The sequence below is a fragment of the Bison bison genome, unplaced genomic scaffold (assembly GCF_000754665.1).
Source record: "Bison bison bison isolate TAMUID 2011002044 unplaced genomic scaffold, Bison_UMD1.0 scf7180017853731, whole genome shotgun sequence".
Classification (NCBI taxonomy): Eukaryota; Metazoa; Chordata; class Mammalia; order Artiodactyla; family Bovidae; genus Bison; species Bison bison.
Genome location: NW_011484304.1, coordinates 448,351 through 467,196, shown reverse-complemented (window position 1 = coordinate 467,196; position 18,846 = coordinate 448,351).

Below are 18,846 nucleotides of genomic sequence, written 5' to 3'. Positions count from 1 at the left end.
TCTAATGTAGACTTAATTGCTCATAGCTGTATCCCCAGTACCTAGAACAGTGTAGGCATGTAGTAGGTGCTAAAATTGTTTGTTGATTTGGCTTAATTATTCGTGTGTGTGTGTGTGTGTGTGTGCTAAGTCACTTCTGACTCTCAGCAACCCCATGGACTGTTTGTAGCCCACCAGGCTCCTCTGTCCATGGGATTCTCCAGGCAAGAATACTGGAGTGGGTTGCCATGCCCTCCTCCAGGGGATCTTCCTGACCCAGGGATTAAACCCACGTCTCTCAGTCTCCTGCATTGGCAAGTGTGTTCTTTACTGCTTGAACCACCTGGGAAGCCTCTTAATTATTCATAGGTATACCCAAATACCAAGCCCAGCACATAGCAGGCAATACTTACTTGAAAAGAGTGTTTCTGAATGAATGAACATAAAGCATTTGGCATACGATATAGTGCTTAATTTAACTTTCTTTGTGCACTAAACAAAATTTTGTTCACTCTACAAGTGTTCCTCAGGGGCTCATACGTGGTTTTTCCTTCCCCAATTCTCCCACATCAACTAGGTGTCCAATTCAATTTTAATCAGATACGAACCACCCGAGCCAGCATCAGGATCCACCAGTTTAGGGCTCAGTCAGCAAGACTCCCCCCGCTTCAGATGTCAGCCACAAATGGGTTCCCAGATGACACCTTCTGCTCAAGCAACTGCAAATGTGGGGCTTCTCACAACTCCCAGGTTCCATAATCCACTAGGATGACTCAGAACTCAAGAGAGCCCTTTACTCAGGATTACTTGTTTATTATAAAGGATACAACTCAGGAAGGGCCAAACAGAAGACCTGAATAGGGTAAGGCACGAGGAGGAGGGAAGCGGAGAGCTTTAGAGCGTGTGTGCCACCCTCCCAACACCTCAATGTCTTCACCCATGAGTGTCTTTTTTTTTTTTTTGACTGTGCTGGGTCTTAGCTGTGGTATGCAGGATTTAGTTCCCCGACCAGGGACCAAACCCGGGCCTCCTGCATTGGGAGCACAGAATTTTAACCACCAGACCACCAGGGAAGTCCCCTAACTGAATGTCTTTGATCAAGAGTGTTTATACCCCAATCTCCAGCCCTTCCCCAGAGATGGGGGGCAGGGCTGAAAGTTCCCACCTCCAATAACTATTTGGTCTTTCTGGTGACCAGCCCCCATGCTAAAGCTTTTAAGGGGGCCACCCTGAGTCACCTTATCGCCAGAAACTCCAGTATGGGCACAGGAGCTCATTAGGAACAATAAAAGACACTCCCATCACTCAGGAAAAAGCAAGGGTGTTTTAGGAACTCCGTGTCAGGAAGCAAGGAAAAAGGCCAAATCTATTCTTTATAATACCACAGCCCACTGCACACCCATCACCATTCTGGGCACTGGGTGAACAAGCCAGACAGGGCCCTGGCCTCCCACAGCTCATGAGCCGTCAGATTTGACCCCCAACTCCGACCTGACTGTAAGCTTCAAGTCTTCTCGAAGGCCCAGCCCAGCACCTGCACGGAGGGAGGAGCAAGACAAAAAGCCCAGGGCCCTGCCTGTCATGAGCTCACATCCCTTTGAAAAGTGAAAGTGTCGGTCGCTCAGTCGTCTCCATCTCTTTGCGACCCCATGGACTGTAGCCAACCAGACTCCTCAGTTTATGGAATTCTCCAGGCCAGAATGCTGGAGGGGGTTGCCATTCCCTTCTCCAGGGGATTTTCCCAACCCAGGGATTGAACAAGGGTCTCCCGCATTGCAGGCGGATTCTTTACCATCTGAGCCATCAGAGAAGCCCCCTTGGGTTGGAGAGAAAAGACGGATATGAGGGCAACTTCAGGAAAGGTGAGCAGCAAACAGAAGAAGGCAGCACACGGGTGGTGCTGGTACAGAATCACGCTGAGAATCAGAAGATAAACATGGGTCCTGGGATGGGCTGCAGGCCCAATGGTGCTGGGCAATCTCCAGGAAACCCATGCAAATAAATGTATCTTGTTATGGGGGCAGTTGCCATGGTATGGTGTCAAGCTGACATTTTTGTGCTTTTATTGCAAAGGAAGAATTGCAAACACAATGGGTATAACCAGTGTGTTCCCAGAAACCATGGGCAAAGAAGGGAGAGGCGATGACAGAGAAAGCAACAGACAGAGAGAAAGAGACAGAAGAGACCCAGAGACTGAAAGAGACATCAGCTTCCCCTCAACGCCCATAGCAAATGGGGTTCTTTGGGAAGCAAAGCTAAGATGAAGTTAGAAACAGAAAATCCTTATTAGGGCCATGTGTGTGGGTGCTAAGTCACTTTAGTCGTGTCTCACGCTGCGACCATATAGACGGTAGCCCACCAGGCTCTTCTGTCCTTGGGATTCTCCAGGCAAAAATACTGGAGAGGGTTGCCATTTCCTCCTCAAGAGGATCTTCCCAACTCCGGGATCAAACCTGCGTCTCTTATGTCTCCTGTATTTGTAGATGGCTTCTTTACCACTGGTGCCACCTGGGAAGCCCTTATTCAGGCCCATAAGCCTACAAAAAGATGCTCAAGAACGTTAGCCTTCAGGGAAATGCAAATCAAAACCACTATGATATGCCCCTTCAGCCACTAAAGTGGCCACAATTAAAAATTCAAACAATGACAAGTGCTGGCAAAGATGGGAAGAAATGGGAGCCCTTGTGCACCGCTGCTGGGACATGAAATGATCCAGCCCCTGTGGGGAACAGTCTGCTGGTTCCTCAAGCAATTAAGTGTAGGATAACCATAAAACCAGTAATTCTACTTCTGTGTAGAGCTGACCCTTGAACAACATGAGGGTTGGGGCGCCAACCCTCCAGACCATAAAAAAATCTGCTTCATAACTTTATATTTGGCCCTCCATATCTGTGGTTCCAGGCTTCCTGGTGACTCAGCAGTAAAGAATCTACCCACAACACAGGAGCTGCAGGAGACACAGGCTCAATCCCTGGGTCAGGAAAAATTCCCTGGAAGAGGAAATGGCAACCCATTCTAGTAGCCTTGCCTGGAGAATCCCATGGACAGAGAAGTCTGGCAGGCTACAGTCCATGGGGCCGCATGCATCTGTGGTTCCACATCCATGAACTCATCCAACCTCATATCACATAGTACTGTAGTATGTATTTATTGGGGAAAAAACCATGTGTAAGTGGAACCGCATGGTTCAAACTGGTGTTTTCAAGAGTCAACTGTATATATGCAAAAGAAGTAAAATCTTATGTCCAAAAAAAAACACTTGTGTGCGAATGTTAAGGCAGCATTCTTCATAAATGACAAAAAATAGAAATGATGCAAATGTCCACAATGAAAGGATGGGGGAAGCGTGGCAGAATCCGTACCACAGATGACTCGGCCATAGAAAGGAATGAAGGACTGATACTTGCTACCATGTGAATGACCCTCAGGAACATTAAGTGAAGGAAGCCATGAGGGACTTCCCTGATGGCCGGTGGGTAAGAATCTGCCTGCCAACGCAGGGGACATGGCTTCGGTCCCTGGTTGGGGAACTAAGCCTAAGAGCCACAGTTACTGAGCCCACACACTCTGGAGCCCGTGCCCCCCAACTAGAGAAGCCTGTGTGCCTCAGTGAAGACCCAGAATGGCCAAAATGGAAAATAAATAAATAAAAAATTTTTTAAAGAAGTCATAAAATGTCCAGAACAGGCCAATCTATAGAAACAGAAAGTAAATCAGTGGTTTCCAAGGGCTGGGGGATTAGGGGGGCGGGGGGGCATGCAGAGAGGAGCTGGGGTGCCTATTAATGAACACAAGGTTTCTTTGGAGGACAAAAGGGTTTTAAGATCATCTATGGTGGTGAGTGTGCCGCTCTGTGAGTGTGTTAAACACCACTGAAGTGTACACATCACGTGGGAACTTGTACGATACAGGAATTATATTTCCATAAAACTATTAGCAAAAGAGCTTAAATTAGGAGTAGTAACCTGGGATAGGAAAAGTGAGTGCAGGGACAGGGCTAGGCTGGGAGCCATCAGACCACTGGCTGCCAGATGACCCCCTGCCAGCCCCACAGAGCCCAGGCTTAGCTGCAGAGCAAAGGCTACTTCGAGCCAAGTGTCACGTGTGACAAACATACCCGTGGCCTTGTCCAACCCCCTTTGCCCAGTCACCGAAGGGTGTGACCCAGATTGGACAGCCGTGGTGGCCCCGAGAGAGCTCACGCTGGGACCTGTCAGGGAACCTCTTCTCACCACTGGACCAGAGCCCGCTTCTCGAAGGCCATCTCCTGTCCGTCACACCCCAGTGACACTACTCCCTGGTATCTTTCCCACTTGCCGCAGCACTCCACAGTTCCCGAAGGGCACTGATGCACCCCCAGCCCAGCCCTCAAGGCAGTCAGCAAGCCCTCAGGGAGCACTCACCGCATGCCAGGCTCCATTCCTGGCACTGGGATACACACTCGGCCCCTGCCCAGGTGGCTTGCTTCTGCGATGGCACGGCAGCACCCACAAACTGTGTGGGCCCAGCCCTGCCCTCCCTTCTCCAGCCCTGGCTCCTACCTGCCCACGAAGCTGCTCCCACTGTCTATTGTGAGGATGCAGCCCAGAGTGCTCCCCACGGGCTCCTCCTATCCCAGCGTGGGGCTGGGTTCTGTGCAGAGGTGGGGAGGGCCTCATTCTGGCCTGCTGACATCCGGACTCCTCTAGGACTGGGTTCCCCTTCTCACAAAATCCCCTTGGGGCCTCATTAGTTTGCACCTCTCACTTTGTAGCTCTCTACAAAGTCCACAGCTCAAGGCAGCCTGGGGGAACACACCCTCTGCAGCCCCACTTCCTCTCTTTCCTGCCCCTCTTCTCACCAGAAACTCCCACCCCCAGGCCAATCAGAAGTCGCTACGTACACGCGGATGAAGACGTGTGTTATGTGTGCAACCAGCCAAAAATGCCCTGTTCTCCCCCCATCTCACAGGTGAACAAACTGGGAGGAACTAGAATTCAGGAATGTGACTCCTTTCTCAGGGTCTGTCCCCCTACTTATCAGGCTGCAACTGTTCTCATCCCACTGCTTGTCTGGCAGCAGAGGCAGCCCCAAGAATTGATCTTGGATGACTGTGTTAGTCTTGTGGGAGGCGTGCCGCTGAGGTGGAGGGGGTGGGGGGCATCTCTGCAGAGGGAGCTGGGTGACCAGAATTCTTAGGGGAGACTGCTTGCTCCCAAATACAGCTTGGTTGTTTCTCTTCCCCCAACCCACTTTATGAGCTAAGACTGGTCCACAGCCTCCAGGAACAGTAGCAGCCACTGAGGGGCAAGTGGATGGCCCAGGAGACACCTTCGGGCTTTGCCCATGATGGATGCAGGGACCACCAAGCTTGTGCAAGTCCCACGTCCCCTCATCCTGGGGTCCTGGAATGCCCACCAAACAATATGAGGGCAGCATCTAGGGAGCCAAGGAGGGCTCCACTAAAGAGCCCAGCCCTTGTGATGCCCCCCTAAAGACCCCTGAAGTGCCCCCTGGGTCCTGGGCCCCCACCACAGCCCAGGACCTCCAGATGCTGCCCCTGCTGAAGCCAGGGCTAATGAGGTGCCCACAAGTGTCACACACTCCTGAGAAGGGGTGATGGGGCCAGGGGATCCTGGTTCAAGGCTCCAGCTTGCCTCTGGGCCCCCTCTCCTAACTGAACAATGATGGAGCTTGAGGTTCCCTGCTGCCTTGAGGTGAAAATGCTCTAGGATTCCAAGTGGAATCACCAGAGAGGTGCTGGTATGGTGCCAGCTTCAGAGAAGTCAGTGTAGGCCAGTCACAGTGAGCTCTCCAGGCTGGTGGTCCACCTCAGCTTAGAAGGACCCTGCCCCAATTTTAGCAATCACCCCTGAGACTTTCATGCATCTCAAACTCACAGAAGACAGGACATATTGATGGTTAACAATACACACCAACATTCACCTTGGGCTAACAGAAGGTTTCCTGCTCTTCAAATTGTGCTCCTGAGAGGCAGACAGGGGAGCTACTGAAGGGAAAGGGAATCAGTTCTACAAGAGGTAGAGAAAACAGAGAAGTGAGCTTCAGACTTCTCCCAATGGGGGAAGACAATGAATCAGAGACTCCCAAATACTCAGCCCCTTTGCCACCCTTTTGCACTCCTGTCCTTCTGGCAGACATTACTAATCAACCACCATCCTCAGCCTCTGTTCTGCAATCCTCCAGACCATCATAATCAATTGATCACATGCAACACTTGAGATGAGATCTCCATCTGTCTGGGGTAGGGTTGAGGGATGGGGTCCTCTTCGATAGGAGGTAAATTCTAAAGTCCTCTCACAAAAGTTAAACTACGTAAAGTCAAAGATCATCCTTGAAAATCACCTACATCTCCAAGTATAGGATCACTCAGACTCTTAATGAATCCAACCCAAGCAGCTTTTCCTCCAGTCTTGCCACAGGTCACTGTGTCGATGGTTGATTACCAAATGAGGGGCCTGAATGCTGTCAGGAGGCTGGGGTGTATGAAAATACCTGTCTTCAAAAGTAAGACTCACTCAGGGCAGTGGGAGGGACACAGGGGACTGAACTCAATAGAAAGTGAAATTATTAGCTGCTGTTGTGTTCGACTCTTTGTGACCCCATGGACTGTAGCCCGCCAGGCTCCTCTGTCCATGGAATTCTCTAGGCAAGAAAGGGGTTCTTCCTGAACCAGGGTTCAAACCCAGGTCTCCTGTGTTGCAGGCAGATCCTTTACCATCTGAGCCACTGGTGTGTATGCATGCTAAGTTGCTTCAGTCGTTTCTGACTCTTTGGGACCAGACCATGCCAGGCTTCTCTGTCCATAGGGTTCTCCAAGCAAGGATACTGGAATGGATTGCATTACTCTCCTCCAGGGGATCTTTCCGACTAAGGGATCGAAACCGCATCTCATACATCTCCTGCACTGGCAGGTGGATTCTTTACCACTAGCGCCACCTGGGAAGTCCCTGAACCACTGGAGGGGACAGCAAAAACAGAGACCTGCTTCCTCCATTCTCTCCCACATAATCGTGTGCTCACAGTCAGACAAAACCTCCTGTCCCAGGGGAGCTGTTAGTTTTCTCTGCCACAACCTGCAAACACAGAGCTGGGAGAGAGTAGGCAGTTTTCATTGGATAAATGCCTGTGTGACACAAGTCCACTTAATTTGCCATCCTCTCAATGAAGGATGGAGGAAGCCAAGTGGAACCAATCCAGGAAGAAGAAAGAAGTAACTAACATCTTCTGAACACATTCCATGTCCTTTAAACCTTAACACTGGGGTAGATGTTTATCATTCTCCAAGGAGGGATTCCCCACCTGACAGTCTTCTGAGTAACCCATCACCTTCATAAACTTGGTGAGAAGCTGAGCTCACCTCCAACGACAGAAGCTGAAAGTTCAGATGCCTGCTTTCCAAGGCTCCCTTGCAGCAAAGCTGCAAGCATGGGACTTGAACTCTCTCCGGCAACCTGACAGCGTCTCTCTCCAGACATAAACATGCAAAGGATCAGAGCCTCTATTGGGTGGGGAGGTAACAGTAACAGCAGCAAGGGTAATGACTTTGCAGAGGCAGCTGGGAGTGATGCAATGAATTCCATAAATCAAGGGAAAAAACAAACAGCCCACCAGGAAACAGGGCTATGGAAATGAGGAGGCAGTCACAGAAGAGGGAAGCAAAAGGCCCACAGATTTGTGTGAAGATGCCCAGTCTCTCTGGTAAACAAGAAATGGGAAATGGACAATAAAATGATGAGATGCTATTTCCCATCAGATTAACAACAGTGTTCAAGTCTGAAAAGTGTGGATTGGCATCCCCTTAGAGTTCTGTGAAACAGATGCCAATACATAGGAAAGCTGACAATGTACATACCCTACACCTCTCATCGAGGTATATTCATATCCCCAGTAGAGAATTCCAACCCTTGTGAGATACTGATCCTCTCAGGCCTGGGAGCATCAGCGGCAGGGAGAGGGCCCGCTTGAGCCCCCTGCACACTACAGCACAACCAGCCCACTCCAGGGCTTGAAACTCTGTCCTATTTACTCCAGTGTGACGTACACAAACTATCATATGCCAACAATGCTGTATGAGGTGAAAAAGATGAGGAATCATTGCTTATACATGTGCACAAGGAAGGAGATGTGCAAAGGGGATCATGACAAATTTGTTACAGCAGCGGGGGAGAGGGTAATAGAAACAATTTACCTCTCTATAGTGGATGCTGTTGTGAGCTGCCCAGATGCCCCTCCTTCAGTCCTGAGGCATTTATGCCCCCATCTTCAGGGAGTGTTGGCTGCTAATGACTCATAACTGAGTTCTCCTCTAAGAATGGTCTTCAGTGAAAAGGAACTGACCTGCCCAAGGTTACACACTCTCCCCAAGGAAGCACAATTCCAAAGACAGGTCAGCACCAGGACATAGATGCCCAGCTCTCTTGCCTCAGTTCAGCACAATTGAGAAGGGCTGTCCCAGCTTCAGCACTCCCCATGGGATTGACTGAGACTTCTTTTTTTAAAAAATATTTTACTTATTTATTTGGCTGCCTCGAGTCTTAGTTGCAAAATGCAGGCTCTCTAGTTGTGGCACACAGGGTTAGTTGCTCCATGGCATGTGGGATCTTAGTTCCCCAACCAGGGATTGAACCCATGTTCCCCTCACTTCACAGCAGATTCTTAACCACTGGACCACCAGAGAAGTCCCCAACTGAGAATTCTGATGCAACTGCAATGCAACCCAAGTTCCTTCACCCAAGCCTGCTTCCCACAGTCCCTGACAGGTATCAATTGCAACAGTACACCCTAATAAATCCCGTGTGTGCAAATCTCTGCTTCAACTCTGTTTCTCTGGAAACCCACCTGTAATAGAGGTGGTCCAAGGATGGATAAACACTCTAAATTGAGATTTTAGAGCTAGATAATCCTACCATCTGGCTAGCAATGATGACCCCACCACTCGGGATGGGTGGAACACAGGAAGCCCCTGGCAATTGGAAGTAGTCCAGTTGTTAAGACTTTCACGGGGAGTGAGCTAGGATGGGATTCAGGTAGAAGAGAATGCACTGGTTGATAACAACATCCCAGGTATTTGAGAAAGACTGCTGATAGCTATGTTGAGTGTTGTAAATGCTCTGGAGCAAGACAATGAAAGGCTGAAGTTAATTACTTACCATCTTAAGGTGGGATATAAGACTCTCATCTCCTGCAGCAAGAAGGCATAAAAAGCTCAGGATAAAGCCTATAGGACTTGCCTATAAAAATAGCAGCGCTCCACTTTACTGTACACCAGAAACTAACACAACATTGTAAATCAACTATACTTCAATTTAAAAAACTAGAGCACTCCAAAGAAATGAAATTCTTAGCCCCGACAAGGCTATTAATACTTATGCCAAAATTAGCACCCTGGTTGGAAGGAGTGGGACCTTGGCACTTGGGTTGGAGTCAGTGTGCTCAAGAATTTTGAAATCTTAGATCCTTCTGACCCCTCTAGCCCTAGAAGTGGTCCCTCCTTTCTTAAAAGCCACTGCTTTCCTTTGCTTAAGGATGGTGCAGAGGCCACTACCTTTTAAGACAGAATTTACTCCCACCTTTCCTCCTGGTGACCACCAGTAACAAGGATCAAGTCACAATCTGGCCACAATGAAGGGGAAAGACTATACCCCCAGAGGAGCTGTGGAATCTCATCCACAAGCTAAATACTGGCAGGAGCCAGGAGAATGTAATGGAATTAGATGCTGATGGTTCTGAACTAAGAGGAACAGACTATAAAGTTGGATAAAGGAGAGTGTATTGATACTGGGAGGGATTGGGGGCAGGAGGAGAAGGGGAAGACAGAGGATGACATGGCTGGATGGCATCACTGACTCAATGGACCTGAGTTTGAGTGAACTCCGGGAGCTGATGATGGACAGGGAGGCCTGGCGTGCTGTGAGTCATGGGGTCACAAGGAGTCGGACATGACTGAGTGACTGAACTGAACTGAACTGATTGATATGGGAGCCCTTTTCCATGATCAGACTTAACACCCCAGCAAGGACCTTGGGAGATGGTATTCACTTGCTACTAGAATGGATTTTGTATGCTTGGAAAAAGTGATGGACCACATAAAGTGAAGGAAAAAATTCCAGAGTTGTCACGGCAGATGACAGAGGAATGAATCAGACCACTCATAGACTTTGGCATCCTAGAGCGGATATGCTATGTAAGGCTGAAATACCTACCAGCTAGTTATGTTCCATGGAAACCCCAGAGTACACTCCATTTACCAATGTGATGAGGAATGATGTGGGGAGGTGGCGCCAGCATCACTAAGAAGCTCACTGCATTTAGGCAGTCCTATACAGAAACTACACGGAAGGTGGAAGATGCTGTTTTAGAACTGACTGCAATGGGGATGACAAGATACTGAATAGGTGGTTAACCAGCAGAAGCAGAATGAATGCAGTTATTATAATGAAAAGCAAAACCGAAGTGGAAACCTGAGAGCATGAGCCAAAGATTATGGAATCATTAATCGAAAAAGATATCCTCAGGGGCAAGATAGATGAGGAACTAGGTGACGCTAGTGGTAATGAATCCACCTGCCAGTGCAGGAGACCTTAAGAGACACAGGTTCGATCCCTGGGTTGGAAAGATCCCCTGGAGGAGGGCATGGCAACCCACTCCAGTATTCTTGCCTGGAGAATCCCATGGACAGAGGAGCGTGACGCACTAGAATCCAAGGGGTCGCAAAGAGTCAAAGATGATCAGAGCGACTTAGCACATAAAAGCAAAAGAAATCAAGGATGGATTATCAGAAGGCCGAGGGTAGCCATCCTGGTAAAGTCATAATTCCTTGGCCAGTTTCTGGCTCTGAGCCAGTTTTCAGACCCAGAAACCACTGACTAAACAAGAAGCTAGGTCACCATGACGAAGAGCCGTCAGTGGCATGGCAGGTATGTATGGAAATAATTCCCCCAGTTTCTCTCCAGCGGTATCTACAGTCACTTATTTCTCTAGTAGATAACCATACACTAGAGAGAGAGGAATGCTCTTCCATTTCAGCAACTTTCAGATACATGATCTGAATTAACGCTGATACTCAAGAAACTGAAGTAGTACTATGCCCTCGCTAATAGAGAAGGACATACAGGGACCAGCAATAAACGATATCCTGGCTCATGTTGGAATCCCTAGACCCATCTATTGGTCATTTCCCCAGCCCCAAATGTGGAATGGAAATATACACTCACGATGGTTGTTACAACCCCCTCACTTTGGCCTGTGGTATAAGAGCTATCACAGTGATGAAGGCCACGTAAGAAGCCTCTGACACCACCCTCCCACTTTGGCTAAGGAAACTAAATAAAAAATAATACTGTGGCCCAGGGAGAATGGCAGAGGTGAGTACCAGCCTTAAAACCTAAAGGGCATGGAGTTGTGGGATCTCTCCTATTCCCATTGAATTCACTAATCTGACTCCTGAATAACAGATGGATCCTGGAATATGATAGTAAACAATTGTAAACTCAAGCAAGTAGTAGCCTCGATTGCATCTGCTGACTGATGTGTAATCCCTGCTAAACACAACCCCAGAACCAGACTGATCAACAAAATCTCAAAATTTTTCTAAAATATAAACTTATGCATAAAAGCAAGATACTAAATGATATGAACATGTGAAGATTTTAGACAGAAGAGGCAATATTATATATTATTTATTGCTGGACAAAACTGTAATAAAGATATAAAAATGTGAGCTGGCTCACCAAACAGATCACAGTGACAGTTTCTGAGAAGGGAGGAAAAGAATGAATACATAAGGGCTTCTGATAGGACTTTCATGTTTTAAGTGGTATGGTGTATCTTTTATTTTTGAAAAACTATTTGAAGCAGAGATAACAAAATTTTGTCATATGTTAGTTATGGGTGGTGGGCATATTGATAATTGTTAGGTTATAACTTTCCGGATATTATAAATTTTTTCTGAGCTTAAAGAAATTGCAATACAGTATGATCAGCTTTCTGATAGATGTGTGAAGGGATGCAGAATTCTCATGATAGACCAAATGATCCTTGTCTCTGGAATATCGAGAGAGAAGCAGTCCATCAGTGTTCCAGACTCAGGGAGTGTCGAAGCCAAGCAAATCCTCCAAGACCAGAACAGTGGGACCACTTTGGTGCACTCAGAACAGCCACTGGTTCTTCCCTACTCGTTCATTGGGTAAAGAATCCGCCTGCAATGAAGGAAACACAAGAGACATGCATTCAATTCCTGGGTTGGGAAGATCCCTTGGAGAAGGAAATGGCAACCCACTCCAGTATTCTTGCCTGAAGAACCCCATGGACAGAGGAGCCTATCTGGCTATAGTCCAAAGGATCACATATGACTGAGCGACTACAGACTCACACAGAACAGAAGGTGTGAGAAATACAGTGGGGACTGAGGCTGGGTAGCACGAAAGGAACAGACTGGGCAGAGCCTAAAACACCCAAATAGAAGTTCGAGATCCAAGTCAACCTGGGATCTTCCGGGAGCTGCAGACCCGATCCAGGGACTTCACACAGACACACAGGAGACTCCATGTAGAAGAATAAACACTAAATTGTGCGAAATGTGGCCACATCTGGCCCAGGTCATGCATTTTTCTGGATCTGATGTCCTATAATAAAGACACCAAATAACATACTTTCTTGACATCATGAACCACTTTAGGCCATCATGACCCTGTAATCGGACCAAGCTGGGTTCATATTTGTGCTCTGCCATCCACCACTCACCTGGCCTTGAACAGGACACTGACCTCCCTGAGCCTCAGTTTCCTCATCTGTAAACCATGGATGACAATAGACCTTCCTTAGGGTGGCTGGGAAGATGCAGTGAGGTGGTCCCTACAGGTGCGCTGGGCACAGTGCCCGGCACAGAGCAAGCCCTCCATGGGTGCCAACCTCCACACCACTGGGAAGGACCCACCCAGAGCCTCTGGCCAGGTATCCTTCCCCAGAAAAAGTCACTCTGCCTTTGGAATTAGTGTGGAAAGGAGCCATTCATAGGCTGTCCCCAAATTCCTCACTGCTCACACAGGAGGGGATGAAAGTGTTCCTTAATTGGTACCACAAAGACTTTTCCACGGAGAAAGAAATAGAACATCTAAATTAAAGGCAGGTTTCTCCACAGGAGGGGCAGCTGGCCTGGAGTCAGAGCCCAACAGCTGAGCCCTTTTCCAGGAGGGAGACTGGGGTGGAGCGAGTGCTATCTGGAGAGCATCTGCACCCCACCCAAACTCGCCAAAGTGTCCCCATGTTTGGGATCTGATGGGCACCCATGGGTGGGTTGCAACGCCATTGTTGCATGGTCATACCTCCAGCCGCAGCTTGGCCTGGCTAGTTCACTGTGATGGGACCCCAGAGAATAAGAGAGTATCTCGAAGAGTCCAGTCCAGCAGGTGGGCTGAGCTCCACCTGAGGAAGCTAGAACCCCAGCCAGGCCCACTAAGGCACTGGGAGGAGGAGGGCCTTCAGCACACCAAGGTGAAAGCAAGTACCAATCGAAGACCCACTGAGTGGTCTCCTGGTGCATTGCTCAGTCTCATGAATTGACTCTAGCCTAAGAAAGAACTGGGGGACCCAAAGATAGGTATAGACTTCAAGATGATCAGAAGCCCAGTGTTAGAGCTAGATAAGCATTCAATCATCCATTTACCATGCATTCATTTGTCAAGAAGCATTTGGGAGGCCCGTGACATGGGCTTCCCAGGTGGCACTAGTAGTAACGAACCAGCCTGCCAGTGCAGGAGAAGTAAGAGACACGGGTTCAGTTCCTGGGTCAGGAATATCCTCTGGAGGAGGGCATGGCAACCCACCCCAGTATCCTTGCTTGGAGAATCCCAGGGATAGAGGAGCCTGGCGAGCTACAGTCCATGGATCACAAAGAGTTGGACATGACTAAAGTGACTTGGCACTCATGGACAACCTGCCCCAGGGCCCAGAGACTCAACAGTGACATGAGCTGGCCTCCTGGAGGCCAGTGAAATAATGTGAAGTAATGCATTATACCTGACTTGCATGCGTGTTGCTGTGGGACTATGTCTCCCCATCCACTCCCATCTCAGGCCACCTCTGCCCCTGGGCCTGGTGAGGGTCTATGACAGATGGTCCCAGATGGAGGGAGGGTAGGCCTCCTGGAACCAAAGCCAGGCAGATTTCAGACCAAATCCTCGCCTTACAGAATGGAAATGCCAGGTCCCAAGTCCACCCTTGGCCCTAATGAAGTCACTGAATCAGGCAAGGATTATCAATTGATTTGTTAAAACCTTTAGGTTAACAGTGGATGCATAAGTGGACACTTGAATTACACAAAGAAAGACCCCACAGATTTCTTTATGACTTAGGAGGAAAGAAACAGAACTGGATGGGTTAAGCCCACCTTGATCCAAGAGTCAGTCCTGCACCAACAATACGTGAAAGTGAAAGTCGCTCAGTCATGTCCAGTTCTTTGCGACCCTGTGGACTATACCCCGCCAGGCTCCTCTGTCCATGGGGCTCTCCAGGCAAGAATACTGGAGTGGGTTACCATTTCCTTTGCAAGGGGATCTTCCCAACCCAGGGATTGAACTTGGGTCTCTTGCATTTTAGGCACTCTTTACCATCTGAGCCACCAGAGAAGCACCAACGATAGAACCACCACAGATCATGTTCTCCTCAAGTGATACAGGGGGATGCTCTCAGCATTTCTCATGATGTGTTCCAGCCAACAAATGTTTACCTGGGGCCATCGAACTTCAGATTTGACGTCCAGGTCACAGGATGTACAGTGGATAAGGGAACGAGCTAAATGGTACCTAAAGGAAGCCACCACCCTAGTCCAGAGGGCAGAATCTTTGGCCAGATGATAGAGCCACTGTCTTCAACCAGCCGCAGTAAAGAGCACTGTGATGGATGGAGAGCAATGGAAAAGACATGTGCCCAGAGGACTGAAAGGTCCTAGACAAGACCCTGCTTTGGACAAACCAGCTAAAACACATTGCTAAGACAACCGCTCCCCTCACTAAATATGGGGCAGGTATAAGATGATATTTAGAAATAATTATTTTAAGTGGGATTGTGTTGTTTTAGCTCAATGGGAAATGCTCTGATTTTTTTAAAGATGCACACTTGAATATCAAAATAATTCCAGAATGTTCGGAGTTGCTTGTCGTAGACAGAATTCCAAGATGGCTCCCATGATTCCAATCTCCTTGAATTCCTGCCCAGAGTATTATGGGTTATGTTATGTGACAATGGTGAAGAGATTTTCCAGCTGTCCCTAATCACCTGACTTTAATCAAAGGGGAGATTATCCTGTGTGGGCCTGACCTAATTGGGTGAGCACTTTACAGTCAGAGGTCAGAGACGGAAGAAGTCAGAGAGATTTTAAGCAGCATCAGATGTACCCCTGTTGGCCTTGAAGAAGCAAACTGCAATGTTGTGGAGAGGGTCATGTGGCAAGGAATGGACAGTGACCTCTGAGAGCTAAGAACTTCTGTCCAACAACCACAAGGAACTGAATTCTGCCAACAATTCTATACACTTAGTAGAGGATCCTGAGGTTAAGATGAGACCCAGCCTTAGCAGACACCTTAGTTCCAGCCAGATGAGACTGGTAGCAGAGGACCCCACTAATCCCTGCCTTGGACACCTAATCTATAGAAACTGTGAGATAATATATTTGTGCTGTTTTAAGCCATTAAGTTTATGGCAATTCGTGGTGTAGCCATTGAAAACTAATACACTTATTTGTTCATATTCACCAAAAGCCAGAATTATCCATCAACCAGAAACTAGATAAACAGACTGTGAAACATTTACAAGATGGAATAACACTCAGCAATAAGAAGAAATTAACTACTGATATAGGTAACAACTTGGATGACTCCCAAAAACATTATGTTGCCCAGAAGAAGCGAGACACAAAAAATTGTGAGTTTATATGTATATTCCATGATTCCATTTCAGTTCAGTTCAGTCGCTCAGTCATGTCCAACTCTTTGCGACCCCATGAATCGCAGCACACCAGGCCTCCCTGTCTATCACCGACTCCCGGAGTTCACTCAGACTCACGTCCATCGAGTCAGTGATGCCATCCAGCCATCTCATCCTCTGTCATCCCCTTCTCCTCTTGCCTCCAATCCCTCCCAGCATCAGAGTCTTTTCCAGTGAGTCAACTCTTCGCGTGAGGTGGCCAAAGTACTGGAGTTTCAGCTTCAGCATCATTCCTTCCAAAGAAATCCCAGGGCTGATTTCCTTCAGAATGGACTGGTTGGATCTCCTTGCAGTCCAAGGGACTCTCAAGAGTCTTCTCCAACACCACAGTTCAAAAGCATCAATTCTTCGGTGCTCAGCCTTCTTCACAGTCCAACTCTCACGTCCATACATGACCACAGGAAAAACCTCCATTTACGTGATATTTAAGAGCAGGCAAAAACTAATCTATAGCAATAGAAATCAAAACTATAGCTCCCTGTGTGTGGGAAAGGAGAGGGTTCATTGAAGAGGGGAATCATGAACTTTCTGGGGTAATGAAAATGTTTTATATCTTCATTAGGATATAGATTTTATGTGAATATTACTCATTTGTGAAAACTCATCAAACTAAATATTAATACTTATGATCACACATTTTGGGGCTTCTCTAATGGACATGAGTTTGGGTAGACTCCGGGAGTTGGTTATGGACAGGGAGGCCTGGCATGCTGAGGTTCATGGGGTTGCAAAGTCAGACACGACTGAGCGTCTGAACCGAACTGAACTGAACTGGTGGTCCAGTGATTAAGCCTCCATGCTTCCAACACTGGGGGTGTGGGTTCGATCCTTGGTCAGAGAATGAAGATCCCACAGGTGGAGGGGGAGAGCAAAAGAAATAATCATATGCTTTACTGTATGTAAATTATTCCTCAAGGCCTCCTTGGCGGCTCAATGGTAAAGAATCTGCCTACCAAGCAGAAGACACAAGAGACATGGGTTCAATCCCTGGGTCGCAAAGATCCCCTGGAGAAGGAAACGGCAAACCCACTCCAGTATCCTTGCCTGGGAAATCCCATGGACAGAAGAGCCTGGCAGGATACAGTCCATGGGGTCGCAAAATAGTCAGACTTGATCTAGTGACTAAAAACAAACAACAATAAATCATTCCTCAACTTTAAAATAATAATTCTCCCTTAGGTGTTTAGAGGTTGGCAGATGGTTCTTCCTGAATGTGGGGACAAGAGAGCAGTGGGTGGAGGGGATAATTCTTCAGTATGCTCACTCTCACGTTTGCACACACATGCAAACGCACACACAGATGGTGGCATTCCAGGCTGAGTCAGGTTCCCCTTTGGCCTTTGCCTCATTTAATGTGGAGAAGGCAGCTGCCTTCCAGCTCCCAGGTCACTGCTCTGTATGTCCGCCTGTCAAGATAAGAAGGCCAAGGCAGATGCTGCTAATTACCTGGCCTTTCAAGTGGTCCTGGGGCCTCACATCTGGCTCCATCTCCAGCATCCAGCTTGAGCCAATAAAAGCCAAATAAAATCACAAAGGGCTAATTTGGTGGCCAGGGCTCTGACAGGCTGCGCATGACGAGGGGTGAGGGCAGGATGAGGACATGGGCAGGAGCAGGGGCAGGAGAGAAGCCTCGCTGACCAGGGCAGAGAAGGTGAAAATGCCATCCTCTCCCCGTGGCAAACTGCTTCTGCTCTGGCTGAGCCCGGATCATGTCCTGGGCATATTTTGCAACTTGAATTTAACTTGTTCTCCTGAGCACCCAGGGAGGCAGGCACCACCTCCCATGCCAGCCATCAGCCAGAGTCAGAGCCACCTTGGGAGGTTCATGCCAGATGGCAGGTGTGGAGATGCCAAACGTGCACCCCAGAGCTCCAGTGGTCCTGCTTCCCACGGGGGCCAAGTTGTACCCCCAGAAGGTTTGTGGGAGAAGAACCTATCCCAAACCATTTGGGACTGAGCAGAGTGGACAGTCATATAACATTTGAAGGACTTTTTTTTTTTAATTCTATTTATTTATTATATTTTTGTCTGTGCTGGGTCTTCGTTGCTGTGCAAGCTTTTCTCTAGTTGTAGTGAGCGGGGCTTCTCATTGCAGTGGCTTCTCTTGTTGCGGAGTACAGGCCTTAGAGCAGAGGCTCAGGAGTTGTGGGACTCTGGCTTAGTTGCTCTGTGGCATGTGGGATCTTCCCAGATCAGGGATCGAATCCACGTCTCTCGCACTGGCAGGCAGATTCTTTACCACCGAGCCACCAGGGAAGCCCTTTGAGGGACTTCTGAAAAGCCCTCATCCTTCTGCCCTGTCACTTTGTCTGAAATCCCACCATTGGTGCATTAGTCAGTAAGGCCTGTCTGACTCTTGCGATCCCATGGACTGTAGCCTGCTAGGCTCCTCTGTCCATGGAATTTTCCTGGCAACAGTACTGGAGTGGTTTGCCATTTCCTTCTCCAATCCCACCACTAAAGAGAGACATTTCCTTGAGTTACAAAGGCCTTTGTGTGTATGCGTGTGTGCTCAGTTGCTTTAGTCATGTCCAACTCTTTGCGACCGCATGGACTGCAGCCCACGAGGCTCCTCTCTCCATGGGATTCTCCCGGCAAGAATACTGGAGTGGGTTGCCATGAACTCCTCTAGAAGATCTTCCCGGCCCAGGGATCAAACCCACATCTCCTGTATTGGCAGGCGGCTTTTTTACCACTAAGCCACCTGGGAAGCCCTATAAAGGCCTTTAGAACTCCTTTATTAAAATGCAAGTTCTGGGGAAATGTCACCCTTTAAATCTCATATCTTGGGGAGTAACATCCTTAAGTCTTGGAGGAGAAAGGCATTAGGTGGAGGAGGAAGAGTGGTGAGATCTCACAGAGATGGGCCTCAGTTTCCCCATC